The 13,294-nt window shown below is 35.2% G+C and overlaps 1 long non-coding RNA gene across 1 annotated transcript in view; it reads right to left on the reverse strand.

Annotated features, from left to right (window-relative positions):
* LOC111098910 overlaps positions 1-13,294 on the reverse strand; it is a 29,548-nt gene that overhangs the window by 15,956 nt on the left and 298 nt on the right. The window lies entirely within an intron of this gene.

Below are 13,294 nucleotides of genomic sequence, written 5' to 3' on the forward strand. Positions count from 1 at the left end.
GGTCTGATTTACAGTATTTCTGGTCCTTGTAAGAGTAATTTCTCAATGTAAAGTGCTTTAAGGTTATAATTTGGTTTCTAATAAAATCTGACCACAGGAAGAAAATGGACTAGGAGTGCTGTGATTCCTATGACTATTCCTGTCATTGCCAATTCATTAAATAGCCTCTTGGGTTTGAAACAAGTGTCATGAATCTTCTCTAAAGAGAAGGATCAGTTCTCAGAGTATACATAAAATCAACTTTCAAAGCTTGTCAGTCTCAGAGCTAGATGCTGAACTTTGATACAACTTCCTAATGTCATAAATGCTACCTTCTGTAGCTTCTTGGGACACAGCCTGACTATAGATAATTTTCTCTAGTAATAACAGCTCAACATGGCTGTTGGCTGCACACAAATGTGTAGTTAACATCTATATGCTCTGGCACATGCCCAGGCTCACAATGCTTTAGTTGACATTGCACATCATCTACCTGAGTTTTTAAAAATTAATTTTCAATCATGTGAATATTTAGCAAATTATGTTTGCACTTGTCTTATTTAAAGGATATGCCATTAATTATGTCCACTGTTTAAATTTAGAATTATTAGATGACTTCTGAAATTATTTCTGCCTTTTAAGAAACTTAGATAATTTATAACTATAAGTGATCTACTAAAAAGGACTATGGAGATTATATAGAACACATTTCTTAGAGTCTTCATAGCCCAAAACAGTATTTAATTTAATGTAATTGAGAAAATAGAATAGAGTGTATGAAATAATTCCAAATGTTTTACTTTATTACATTTTATGTTTTCCCTTCTTTTATTTTTTAAAGATATTAAAGCGTAATTCCTCCCCATTACCCATTACCCAATAATAAAAGACATTTTCTTCAAGGTCCAGAAATAAATTAAATTTATTTCTGACAATCCCTGAGGGCTGAAACTGAAAAATGTTTTAATTGTTTTAAACAATTAAGAAAAAAAAAAGTAATGGAAGCCATGTTAACTGAATAGGAATAAAGTTATCAATGTTCAAAGCCAAATACACTCTCTCCATTAATTATTCCTAAATATGCTCTGGCCATAATTGAATGCCTAACAAATACATTTTCATGGAAAGGGAAAATTGAACCAACTCATACACACATTCTATTATGCTACATGGCTCAGCACTGTCCACTGTGATTATCTACTTCCTTCTATTCCATTCCTCAATTCACATTCAACATTGAAAAACACTGCACTACATGCTGAGGGCAGCAAAAAGATAACCAAGATAACATTGGTCTTTAAGACCAGTCTAGTTGAAAGTCAGATGTCTAACTATATACTGTCTAACAAAACCTCCTTTAAATATAGAAACAAAGGTTAAAAAGAAAAGAATAGGGAAAGACGATCAGAAGACTAAGACTACAAAGACTATTCAAAAGAAAGTTTATTTGCTTTATTAATATCAGATAAATGATTCCTACAAGACACTACTACCATGAAAAAGGCATATTCAGATCAGTTTATTAAGAAGACATAATCCTAAATATGTATGTGCCTAATAACAGGACTTTAAAATGCATGAAGAGGGGCCCCCAGGTGGCTTAGTTGGTTAAGTGTCTACCTTCAGCTCAGGTCATGATTTCAAGGTCCTGAGACTGAGCCCCAGGATCTAACCCTGAGTTGGGCTCACTGCTCAGCAGGGAGTCTGCTTCTCCCTCCTGCCCCTCCCCTCAATCACTTTCTCTCTCACTCTCTAATAAATAAATAAAATCTTTTTAAAAAAAAATGCATGAAGAAAAAAATGTGGTAGAACTCAAAAACTAAATAAATACACAATTACATTTGGGCTTTTTAATACTTTTTTCTTAGTAGTTGATAAAACAAGTAGACAAAAATATGAATAAGGATATAAAAGATTTTAACAACACTATTAAGCAATTTGATCTAATAATTATAAAACACTCCAACCAAAGTCCATATAGAACACATATTTTTTCTAATGTAAATGGCCTATTCATGAAGATAGACCATATTTTGTGCAATGAAACAAATCATTAAAAAACTTTTAAATAAAATTATACAAAGTATGTTCTCTCATGTAATGGGATTAAATTAGCAATCAATAATTTTTAAAATCTGAGAAGAATAAATGAAATAGGTTGAAAGAGATTAAGAGGTACAAATCCAGTTATAGAATAAATAAGTCACAGGGATGAAAAGTACAGCATAGGTATAGTCAACAATATCATAATAACTTTGTATGATGACAGATGATAACTATAGCTATTGCAGTGAGCATCTCATAATGTACATAACTCTCAGATCACTAGTTGTACACCTGCAACTAATATAAGATGTCAACTGTACTTCAACTAAGTTTTTTTAAATCTGAAAATTCCCCAAATATTCAGAAGTTAAGCTTCAAAATAGCTTTTGATTGAAGAAGAAACAAAAAAAGAAATCAGATTGCATTTTGAACTGGATGTAAATAAAAGCAGACTGTATCAAAATATGTGGAAGGCAAAAGATACAGCCATTACACTGGAGGGAAATGTATAATTTTAACGTCTATATCAGAAGATTTGAAAGGCCTAAAATCATAAGTTTCCATCTCAAGAAACTAGAAAAAAAAAGAGCCAACTTAAAACAAAGTAAATAGATAGAAATAATAGAGATAAGATGAAATAGAAAAGGGACAAATAATAGAAAAAAATCAATAGAATAAACAAAACAGACTCTGAAAAATTCAATAAAATCAATAAACTTTCAGCCAGACTGATCAGGAAAAGCACAGAGAAGATATAATTTATCAAATCAAGAATGAGAGGTGTAACATCTCTACAGATCCTACAGAAGTTTAAAAAGAATATTATATATGTTTTATTGATAATAATTTTAACAATGTAAATGAACGATAAATTTTTTTTGAAAATTGCACACTATCAAGCTCACTCAAGAAAAAATAGACTACCAGTGTATGTATTAAAGAAATTGAATTTGTTTTAAAAATTGGATGCCTTCCTCCTGGATTGGTAAGTAGACACAGAAACAGGATTTTCATTCTTACCACTTCTATTTAACATCATACAGTAAAAGAGAAAGAAAAGGCATACAAATTAGGAAGAAGAAAAACTATCATTAATTGCCAATGACATGACTGTATGTGTAGAAAATCTTATGAAATTTAGAAAAGATACTTCTAGAATTTATAGAAGAGTTTGGCATGACAGTAGGATAAAAAAAGTCAACACATAAAAATCTTAAAAGGTTAAACATGCATCTGCCAACTGTTTCAACAATCTCCCCTTAGATATATCCCAAGAGGAAAAAACATTTCCATATGTATTGCTATACAACTGATATGTGAATGTTCATAGAAATGCACAGTTGAAAACTGAAAATTTAAAAATTACAAAAGCATTAATTACTTAGTTATTCATTTAACAAAATATATGAAGACCTATACACTAAAACATTGCTGAGAGAATTTTTTAAAGACCTAAATAGATAAAAAGATATATCAGAAGGCTGAATATTAATATAATTTATCCATATTAACCCACAGACTTTATATAATTCCAATCAAAATCCTATCAATAAATTGAATCTGAAATTTATATGAAAATGCAAATGTTTGGAAGACCCAAAACAAATTTGAAAACGTAGGAAAAATTTGGAGCACTCACATTACCTGATTTCAAGATTTTCTATAAATCTACCTCAATCAAGATGATGTGGTATTGGAATAAGAATAGGCATAAAGGTAAAAAAAAAAAAAAAACAGACTTATGTATATATGGCATATGATATTTAATAATACTATCAAGGTAATTCAGTGAAGAGAAGAAAATCTTTTCAACAAATAGTTCTGGAACACTTGAATATTTGTATGCCAAAACAAATGAACCTCAACTATCACCTCATGTTGCATACAAAAATTAACTTGACATGATCATAAACCAGACATAATGGCTAAAACTAGGAAAATTCTAGGACAAAACTTAGGAGAAAATCTTTATGAATTTGGGATTGGTAAAATTTTTCTTAAATTAGATATCAAAGAAAAACACAAAATATTTTAAAAATTATAAATTGAACTTCATAAAAATTTAAAACTTTTTAAAGGGTACTGTTAAGAAAATTACAAAACAAGACACAATCTGAGGGAAAATATTTGTAAAACTCCTATCTGACATAAGACTTGTATCTAAATATATAAAGAGCTCATACAATTCAATAACAAGACAAATAATCCAAAAAAGGGGGCAGCAAAATATTTGAAGACAGCTCACAAAAAGAAACATAAAAATTATGATGAAAATATGCTCAATAATGTCATCAGGAAAACAATTTTTTTAAAAAAATGAGATTTCAAATATACCCCCTAGAATGGTTAAATTTTAAAAGAATCACAATGCAAGAGTTGTGAGGATGAGGCGAAACTAGATTTCTCATGCTACTGGGAATGCAAAATGGTACATTCATTTTGGAAATTGGTTTGAAAGATGAATCTATCCTTACCATATGACCTCCCATTTCTACTCTTTGGAATTTAATGAAAATATGTCTTCATTGAAAAGCCTGCATGCCAAGTAACTAAAAATGGGAATAACTGAAATATCTATCAGCTGATAAAATGTGGTGCAGCTATACAATGGAATGGCACTACTTAGCAATAAAAAAGAATAAACTCCTGATGTGTGTGTTCTGTTAAGAGGAAAAAGGCAAGCACAAAACAATTCTATCTTCTGTTAGGTGGTAGTTACCTGACTGTAATACATTTGTCAAAATCCTAAATCTATATACTTTAAAAGGATGAATTTTATTGTATGTAAACTCTACTTGAAAATATACAAGCATAACTTGAAGTAGGTTACTGGATTAGAGGAGAGAAGAGATAACAAATTTAAGAAATGGGTCGAGAGGCTCAAGAACTGAACGACCTGAGTTTCAGAAAGAGTAGAGAAAATCAAGAAGCGTGAATCACCGAAGAAATAATTCAAGAAAATTTCTCAGAACTGAAAGACATTAGATTCCCAACTCAAAGAGACCACTGTATACTCAGTCAATGGATAAAAATAGACTTATATCAAAATACTTTTAGAATACCAGGCAGAAAGGGAATATCTTAAAAGTCTCCTTGCTGAGGGTTAGGGCAGGGGGAAATGTGACAAGTCACACACAAAAGTATCAGAAATCAGACAGAGTCCACATTTATCAAAGCAAGACAGGAAACAAAAAGTCAAAGGAGCAACCTTTCAAAAGTATGCAAGAAGCTATTCTCTCTACCGCCAAACTGTAGGTTTTAATTGTCAGGTACAAGAAAGAAATGTTCAGATATACAGTATTTCAGACTTGTTTCCATGCACCTTTTCTCAGGAAGCTACTGGGTGAAGAAGCTTTGCAGATAGCATGAAGAAGTAAGAAGATCAGAAATCCAGGAAACGGGATCAGACTAAGAAAAGGTGAAAGTTTATACCTAGAATGGCACGAAGGATTGCCCTGAATGAGAGCTGTCCAGGAATAGGCTCACATACCCTGACTAGAGAAGGTCACAAAAGGAAGCTGATAGAACTCTAATTTTGGAACACAGGGAGAGAAGGTTTAGCACATGGGGAAGAATGTGAGGATGAATTAATAAGAAGACTATAGAAAACCAAGCAAATAAAAAACCATGACATTTATTAGCTCCAGGATAAGGTTTTCAAGGAAAAGAAGGAGGAGAGGAGAAGAGGAAGGAGTCACAGAATATACCCTTGCTCAGCTCTGAAAAATATTTACATGGTCATAATAATGCAAACACATAACATTGCTCAAAACCAAAGCATAGCTAAATTTGAAGGCCTAGAAGATGTGGGAGTTGTGGTGAGGAGAAGGATTGGCTTTAAAAAAAGAAGAAAAAAAAAAGCGCTAAATCCTCATTTTCCATAGTGGCAACACTTCGCATTGAAACGTCAGGACTAGCAATCTAAGCATGTTATTTAACAAAAGACTTGAAAGGGGTTGCCATTAAGGGGTGGAAAATGAGGAGCCAATGTGGGCAGAACACTGTGGGGTTTGTAATTATTATTTTGTTTTTTATATTTTTTATTATTACAAAATGTAGAACAACAGGATTATTCAAACCATGTGCGTGTATAGATTTAATAAAAATTAAAGTCAATTTTTAAGTCTGAATGCCAGCTAATAAAACCATCACTCCAACCAGGTGTGCTGCCTGGGGCTTCTGTGGGAACGCAGTGGGAGCACCGACCTGCACCTCGGTGCACCCTGACGCTGGTGCACCACACAGACTTCACAAGGCCCTGTGCTGCGTTGATATAGGAGTGTAGCACTTCCTTAGCACTTACCTGTGTCACACTGGTCATTATTGACTCAGGTAAGCCTCACAGCAACTCTGTAAGGAAGGAGCCGACTTTACCTCCAGGTTAGGGAGGAGGAAACTGAGAAAGAACTTCACTACCTCCCGTGGTTGCCCAGCTGTTTTGCAGAGTTGCTGACATGCCTTATCAAGCAGGATGGCCCTGGAGTCTGTTTCTCAGCACAGAGAGTTAAGGAGTTTTACGCGCCCCTAAGATCTCACAAGATGAAGGATCTTCCTAATCAGGTAGGATTAGATGCCAAGCAGCCCAAACCCACATGCCCATCACAATCCGTAAGCTGGAAGGTATACGGAAATCGCTGCATTGGGCCCTCGGTAAATATGAATGCAAGAGAAAATCCTGTCTTTCTCAAATATTTTTCAAGGGAAATAAAACAAAGAAAAGCAATAATCACACCAGAAACCTGCTCCCTCCTCAGGTAAGATACTAGTTTTGGAGACACTGACTTGAATATATAACTGCTAACTAATGCTTCAGGAGGGTGTGTTCTAACATATCTTGAATCTACCCTGAGGTATTACGTGAGTAATTAGGTAATTTGGACGAGAATTATATTGTTCAAGATAAGTTCTATTTGTAGTAAGAGACTTTTTAAGCATTTCTCTTTCTTTTTTTTCACTTTAGACGATTTCAAATAAGAATTCAGGAATTAAAATATTTGGGAAGATCACAAAGTATCTTAAATTTGAGTGAAATTTCTCTTTCAGCCAACTTTTGTGTCATTATTTAGAAGTACGCATTAGCCAGAAATAACCATGATAGCTCAGTGTGCATTTCCCCCCATTTTTCTAAATTTATTCAATGACTCAGACATACATATCTGCAACAAAATAAAATTATGTTATACATACTAGGATGCAACTTGCTTTTCTTTTGTCTGTAATACATAATTAAAACATTTCCAGATGAGGTACAGAGTCTTACTTGGTTATTTTTAGTAACTACATGGTATTCTATAATATGAATATGTTCTAATTCATTAACCATTATTGATAAACTATTAGATTGTTTTCTTTTTTCTTTGCCTTTCTTTCTTTCTTTCTTTCTTTCTTTCTTTCTTTCTTTCTTTCTTTCTTTCTTCTTTTTCTTTTTTCTTTCTTTTTTGCTATTACAAACCATGTCACAGTGAACATCCTTGTGCAAATATATTTACAGATTCATATTTTTAATTCTGTAAGATATGACCTAGAAGAGGTCTTTTAAAACACAAATTAGATCATATTTATTTGCTTCATACCTTCTAATGTCTTCCCATTTAGAATAAAATCCAAACTGTTTTCCATGGCCTTGCCAACCACTCAACCCCACCCTGTGTTTCACAAGAAGGATAATGGCATTTTGACTTTCACTTCTTTATCCCATATACAATTTCCCTTGTTCCCTCAACCCATCACTTCCATGTCGTACTGCCTCTCGTGAAAGGACATCGCATCCCTAGGCTTTGCTGTAATGAGCAGAACTCATCACTAAATGTTCACCTTATGAATCTTAAGGCCTAAGCTTGACTTTAAGCAAGGGGCCACATGATTTTGCTGGGCCATGCGAGCCACCTGCAAGGAGCCTGAAACAGTCAGTTCAAGCACATTGACAAGAACCTTTCCAATTCGTCTAGATAATGTGACATATTAGTTTTCTGGCCAGGATACCTCAGAAGGACCCAGTCAAATGTCTGCGAGTGGATTTTCTTCTGATCCTTGAAAGGATACCACTCCAGATTCAATCTGACTTAGAAAAATAAGAAATGTGTTCTTTCTTCTACAAATATAATAGAGCTAATTGTACTAAATAGAACTTAAGGAGAGCACTAGAAATACTTTATATCTCATAAAATGTCAGCAATTGAGAGGAAGCCAGCACCACACCTTTTTATCCATCTAATTTTAATATATTAGTTATATACATATATATATTGATTCATAGACAACAATGTTGAAGATCTAAAATTTGTCAAAAATTATTGTACCAAAGTTGAAGGTGAAAAATCTCATTAGACAAGAATAATGCTGAATTCATGATCAGTATCAATAGTGAAATGGCCCATAGAGTTAATCTATACACTGATGCTAAAAATTATAGATTATAGTAACAAATTGTAGGTATAGACGTTTCCCTTTCTGTTTCAGAAATAACCCAGAGGAAAATATCTTTCTCTGCCTAGAATTCTGTGAAGGAGGCTCTGGCTGATTCGTTAACAATGTTTGACTTTCAAGACTACTAACATAAGTCGGTCAAAGTAAATAACATTCAGAAGGATGTTGGATTGTTCTAGACACCGAAGATATTTGACATGGCAGCTGAGTCAGGATGCTGGACCAGAAGAAATACATTTTCGTTATAGATGTCACATAATTTCTGATATTAACTAAATAAGAAAGGACCTAAAAGGTTGAATATGGAGCAATTTGCTTCCTAAAAGCAAGTTATGTTTGTTTTTGTACACTGGTGATAATAATGCCAGGGGGAGAAAAGGCAATAAGCCATAATTTTTTTAGTGTTTCCTCCACGGAGTTCCACTTAACAAAAGTATTTTTGTAAATGGAAGATATATTGTAGAACATACAAAGAATAGGAAAATAATACAAACGTTCACTTTGAAACTTTGAGTTATATGATTCTGTAATTCCTGACTTATAGGTACCAGTAGGAAAGGTTCACCCAACTCACTGAGGCTGAGGGGGAGCCACACTGACTGTTTTTCATGAAGCAAGAGGCATGGTACAAGTCATAATTCAATCCATCTCAAATGAACAAGTATCTGAGAGACACGTAGCAAAAAAAAAAAAAAAAAAAAAACTATAGACAAAATGGGAAAACATATCTGCAATATTTTGTGCTGTAAGTAGTTTAAAATTCTTAAGATAGTAAGTAAGACCTCTTATGACTCAAAAAGGAAAAGATGGACAACCCAATGGAGAAGGGGACTACAGATAAGGACATGGAATTCACACAAAATAGAAGACTAAGTTGCCAATAAATGTGTTTAAAAAAAAAAAAAAAGCAACCCTAGTATATGGAAATAATGAGATTTTTTCTCTACCTCCATTACATGAGCAAGTTTTCAGTGTTTTTTTGTTTGGCGGGTTGGTTGGTTTTTCTTTTTGTTTCTGTTTCAAGTAATATGAAGTTCTGTTGCCACTTGATTATCTTGTCAGAAAGCAGTTCGGCAGTTCATAGCAAAAGCTGGAAATGTTTACGTTCATTTCAAGCTGTTTGGTGCCAGATACTCTGCTAGGCACTGAATTAAAAACTATCAAAAATGACCCATCCCAGGTCCAGCGGACCACATAGACTCACTGGATGCAGGAGCACACATGCTGTTATGAAGAGAAGGGGACTACTATGGTAACTCAGACTGATATTTTTCTTTTTTTTATTTTAATGAGTCAGAGTAAGTAAGTTGATTGGAGGTGGTGAGGGTCAGGGAAGATTTTTATAAAGTTAATAATTACTAAAAGCTGCCACGGCCCTTTATCAGCAGGAACGTAACTTAAATCACTAACCATCTCCTAGAGCAACTGAAGTAACAGCAACAAATTTCTTTTAGGGTGCTGGGAGCTAGATCAAAAGTGATCCCCAAAGGATCTAATAAGCATGAGGTCAGGGCCCAAGCTGCAAACTAAAAGGGTACATTCTCCAGACCCTCCCAGTAAGACTGGTATCTACACAACCTGAAGCAAATAATGCCTCTGGCTCTCCCTGGGCCCACATTCCAATTCCTGTTCGCATTACTCCCTTCCCTGTGTGATTTACAGTGCATGCTTTTAAAATGCAGATTTTTTTCAAGGTTTTATTGTTAGCATTTAAGTCATTAGAATTGTGGCCTCAGTATAGTTACAGAAATTGACTACAAATTCCAAGTGTCTGTGTACGCAGGACTCAGTTATAGATTCTCATCTTTAATCCTTTTCTGATCTATAGTATTAAAGAAATTACGTCTTAAGACGAATGTAGAACCAGTTCCTCTTTAGATTTGTTATCTGTTTTCAAGAACTTTTTTTTCCTTCCTGCCTTCTTTCTTCCTGTATTTGGAGATTATTTGAATACCATGTACTGTAAATGTGTGTGTTTAATGCATATAGAAATGTTTTAAATCAAGGAATTATAAAGAGGGTATGGGTGTATTCAATTCTTTTTTCTTAGAACACAGCTCTGATGGATGCTAAAAAAGATTTTTTACTTAATGAAAGAAAAATACAAATACAACAAATTAGATTGGCTCTTGTAATTGGCAGGTGTTGGGTTTTCAATGGAGACAAAAGACTACATTTTAGAGCCATTCTTTTCCTTGTGTCTAATTGAAATTTTGTTTCATTGTATGAATCCACAGGGTGGGGGAGTATCTATCCAAGGTATTCTTTGAACTGTCAAAACAGAGTTTCCATCAGTCCTTGCCTAAGGGAGCTATGACCTGGATAGAAAATACCACAAAGTATTAAAGCAAACTTTAGTTTTTTTGACTGCCCCAGTATCTTCCCCTTTTCCTCCCACCGAGGAGTTGGTTCACTGTGGTCTTGTTTGGAATATTCCATGAAGAACACTGACAATGCATCAGATTGGTCATGGTATGAACAATTTTCATGGATGGAAATACAAAGGCCAGGGTTAAATGAAAGCCTTTATAGCAGCTTTGAACAGTAATAAATTCTGATGAAAAGTCTCCCGCCCTGCAGACCATCTTAATCTTTTTCAGGCACACACTGGATAGCTTACAGGAGAAGCAGAGTCTTCTGCAGGAGAGAAGGAAAGAACAAAACCAGGGGCCTTTCATTTAAGCTCAGAGATAAAATTCATCCAAATTTCACAAAACAGTCTTGGGATGTAAATCAAATGAAAAATTCCTTTCATAGTTGGCCCACTGGTGTGCCACCTAAAATGACCAAGCGTGCTCTTCCTGTTTTCTGTGTGTGCCTAAGGGTGAGCTGGAACAATAAGGTGCTGGATGCTGTGATTTATTTGATATTGTAACCCAATGCAAAATGACCTCTGGTATATGACAGAAAATAATCTGGCTTCTTTGAAGGGGGTGGGGAGTGGGGGGAGGGAAGGGAATAAGTACTGGTGGCGTTAAAATAAAAAGTAAATAACTTATCACTGTAAGGGTTTCCAAGTATTGCAGCCCACGAAGGCCTGCACTCTGCTTGGAATGTGATAAGGTGGCCAGGCCAGTTGTGAAATACTTCTTTGGTAGGAGCTCTGAGCTGACAAGCCATATAAAGAAGTGTTGCAGATTAGAAGCTGATTTCTTGTCAACATATCAGGGGTGGTCCTTTCACAGCCTAACAATGTGAGGGACACTGAGCCTTGACAGAAGAAGAAACAGAAAAGCCTCGCTTCTAAATAAGAGGAGAAAATGCACTTCAATAATCTAATCTGGACTTTAACTTGAATTGAGCACAGCCTTCTACAGTTGATAAGCAGGGGATATGGAGTGAGGCCAGGAAGCTCACAGAAGGAGCTAGAGCTTAAAGTCAGAAGAACAAAGGTTGACCCCTTTCTTCGTTACCTACTAACTGGAGGATCCTGGGTGAATCCCTAAGCCTCCCTGGGTCTCAGCTTTCTCTGGGTTGAACAGATATAATGATACATGCCTCTCATTGTTGTGAGGTTTAAATAGGATAACAAGGAGGCTGATCAGCAGCGTCTGCCTCATCCTGGCTCCTTCTTCACCCATTCCCTTAAAATAAGAACATCACCAAATCAGTGGGCTCTACCACTTTTTATTGTACCTATGATACAGAGCACATTTATCTCACCAAGCACCGCTCTTCGACAGTTTCTGGCTTTAGTATTCTGTAGAATGAATTTAGAAGTTTTCTACTGGATTCTACAACATTGTCTGATGTTGGCCTGAGTCTTATAGATTTTTTTTTTTAAAACTCCAGTTGACAAGTACTTCTCTGGAAAAGTCACAATGACTCTATCTTAATTTCTACTTATCCTGTACACCATGAATCAGTGCACACTGGTCAAGGCATGACATAAAAGTCATCTAAAAGAGAATGAACTCTAAGCATGCTAGTTACAGTGCAGTGCATGCCTACGGTTTAAGGAACCATCTCCTAATAGGAAAACTAGTCATGCAAACCTAAGTTCCTCTCATCAGGAAGGAGCAGCGAATGTCTCTGTAAATTAGCATTATAATATTGACACAAGCAAGTTTTATTACTTATGTCCAGCCTACGAAGAGCTTCAGTTGGTCTAGAATTGATCAGTAGGGATCCAATAAAAGAAAACAGAATTTGTAACAGTGAAATCAGGCACTTCATAGTCTAATCCTTACATAACAGAATAAGAAACTGAAGCTCTCTGGAGGAGCCTGTGACCTGCACAGTTACTGAGTATCTGAGCCAGAACACAAACCCGGCTGTCTCCTCAGAGCCCCAGGCTCTTTTTGCGTTGCTGTTTCAGATCTCCCCAAACAGGCTCCCGGCTATAATCACAAGCTGGAAATAACCTAAACATTTCCCAAAGTTTTGAAAATGTCACATACATCAGTGCTTTCTAAGATGGCTTTCACAGAGACGTTTAGTGACACTGGAAAAAAAACGCTTTTCGCAAAAATGAAGCCAGCAGATGGTTATTGTGGAATGGCCATCCCAGTTTTCAACCCCACAAGGTATAAATAAGTACAGAGAAATATCCACTCTTTTGAATGATCATCCAACCCTCTTGAGGTTTTCATCCTCACCAGCCATAAATATCACTTAGCTCTTCCATTCATTTGTGGCCTGGTAATATACCCCACCAGGAATTAAGAATTTCTCATTTCCAAAGCTGGTTTGACCACCCACTTACTGTGTGGCCTTGGACAAGTCATTTAGCGACATTCTCAATCTCAATCATACAGTAAGAATCTTGATTTGTCTTATGACAATGACCTTATTTGCACTTACTACAGCTTTCCATTTGTAAAGCTGATTTAAAAAAAAAAAA

The sequence above is a fragment of the Canis lupus genome, chromosome 15 (assembly GCF_011100685.1).
Source record: "Canis lupus familiaris isolate Mischka breed German Shepherd chromosome 15, alternate assembly UU_Cfam_GSD_1.0, whole genome shotgun sequence".
Lineage (NCBI taxonomy): Eukaryota > Metazoa > Chordata > Mammalia > Carnivora > Canidae > Canis > Canis lupus.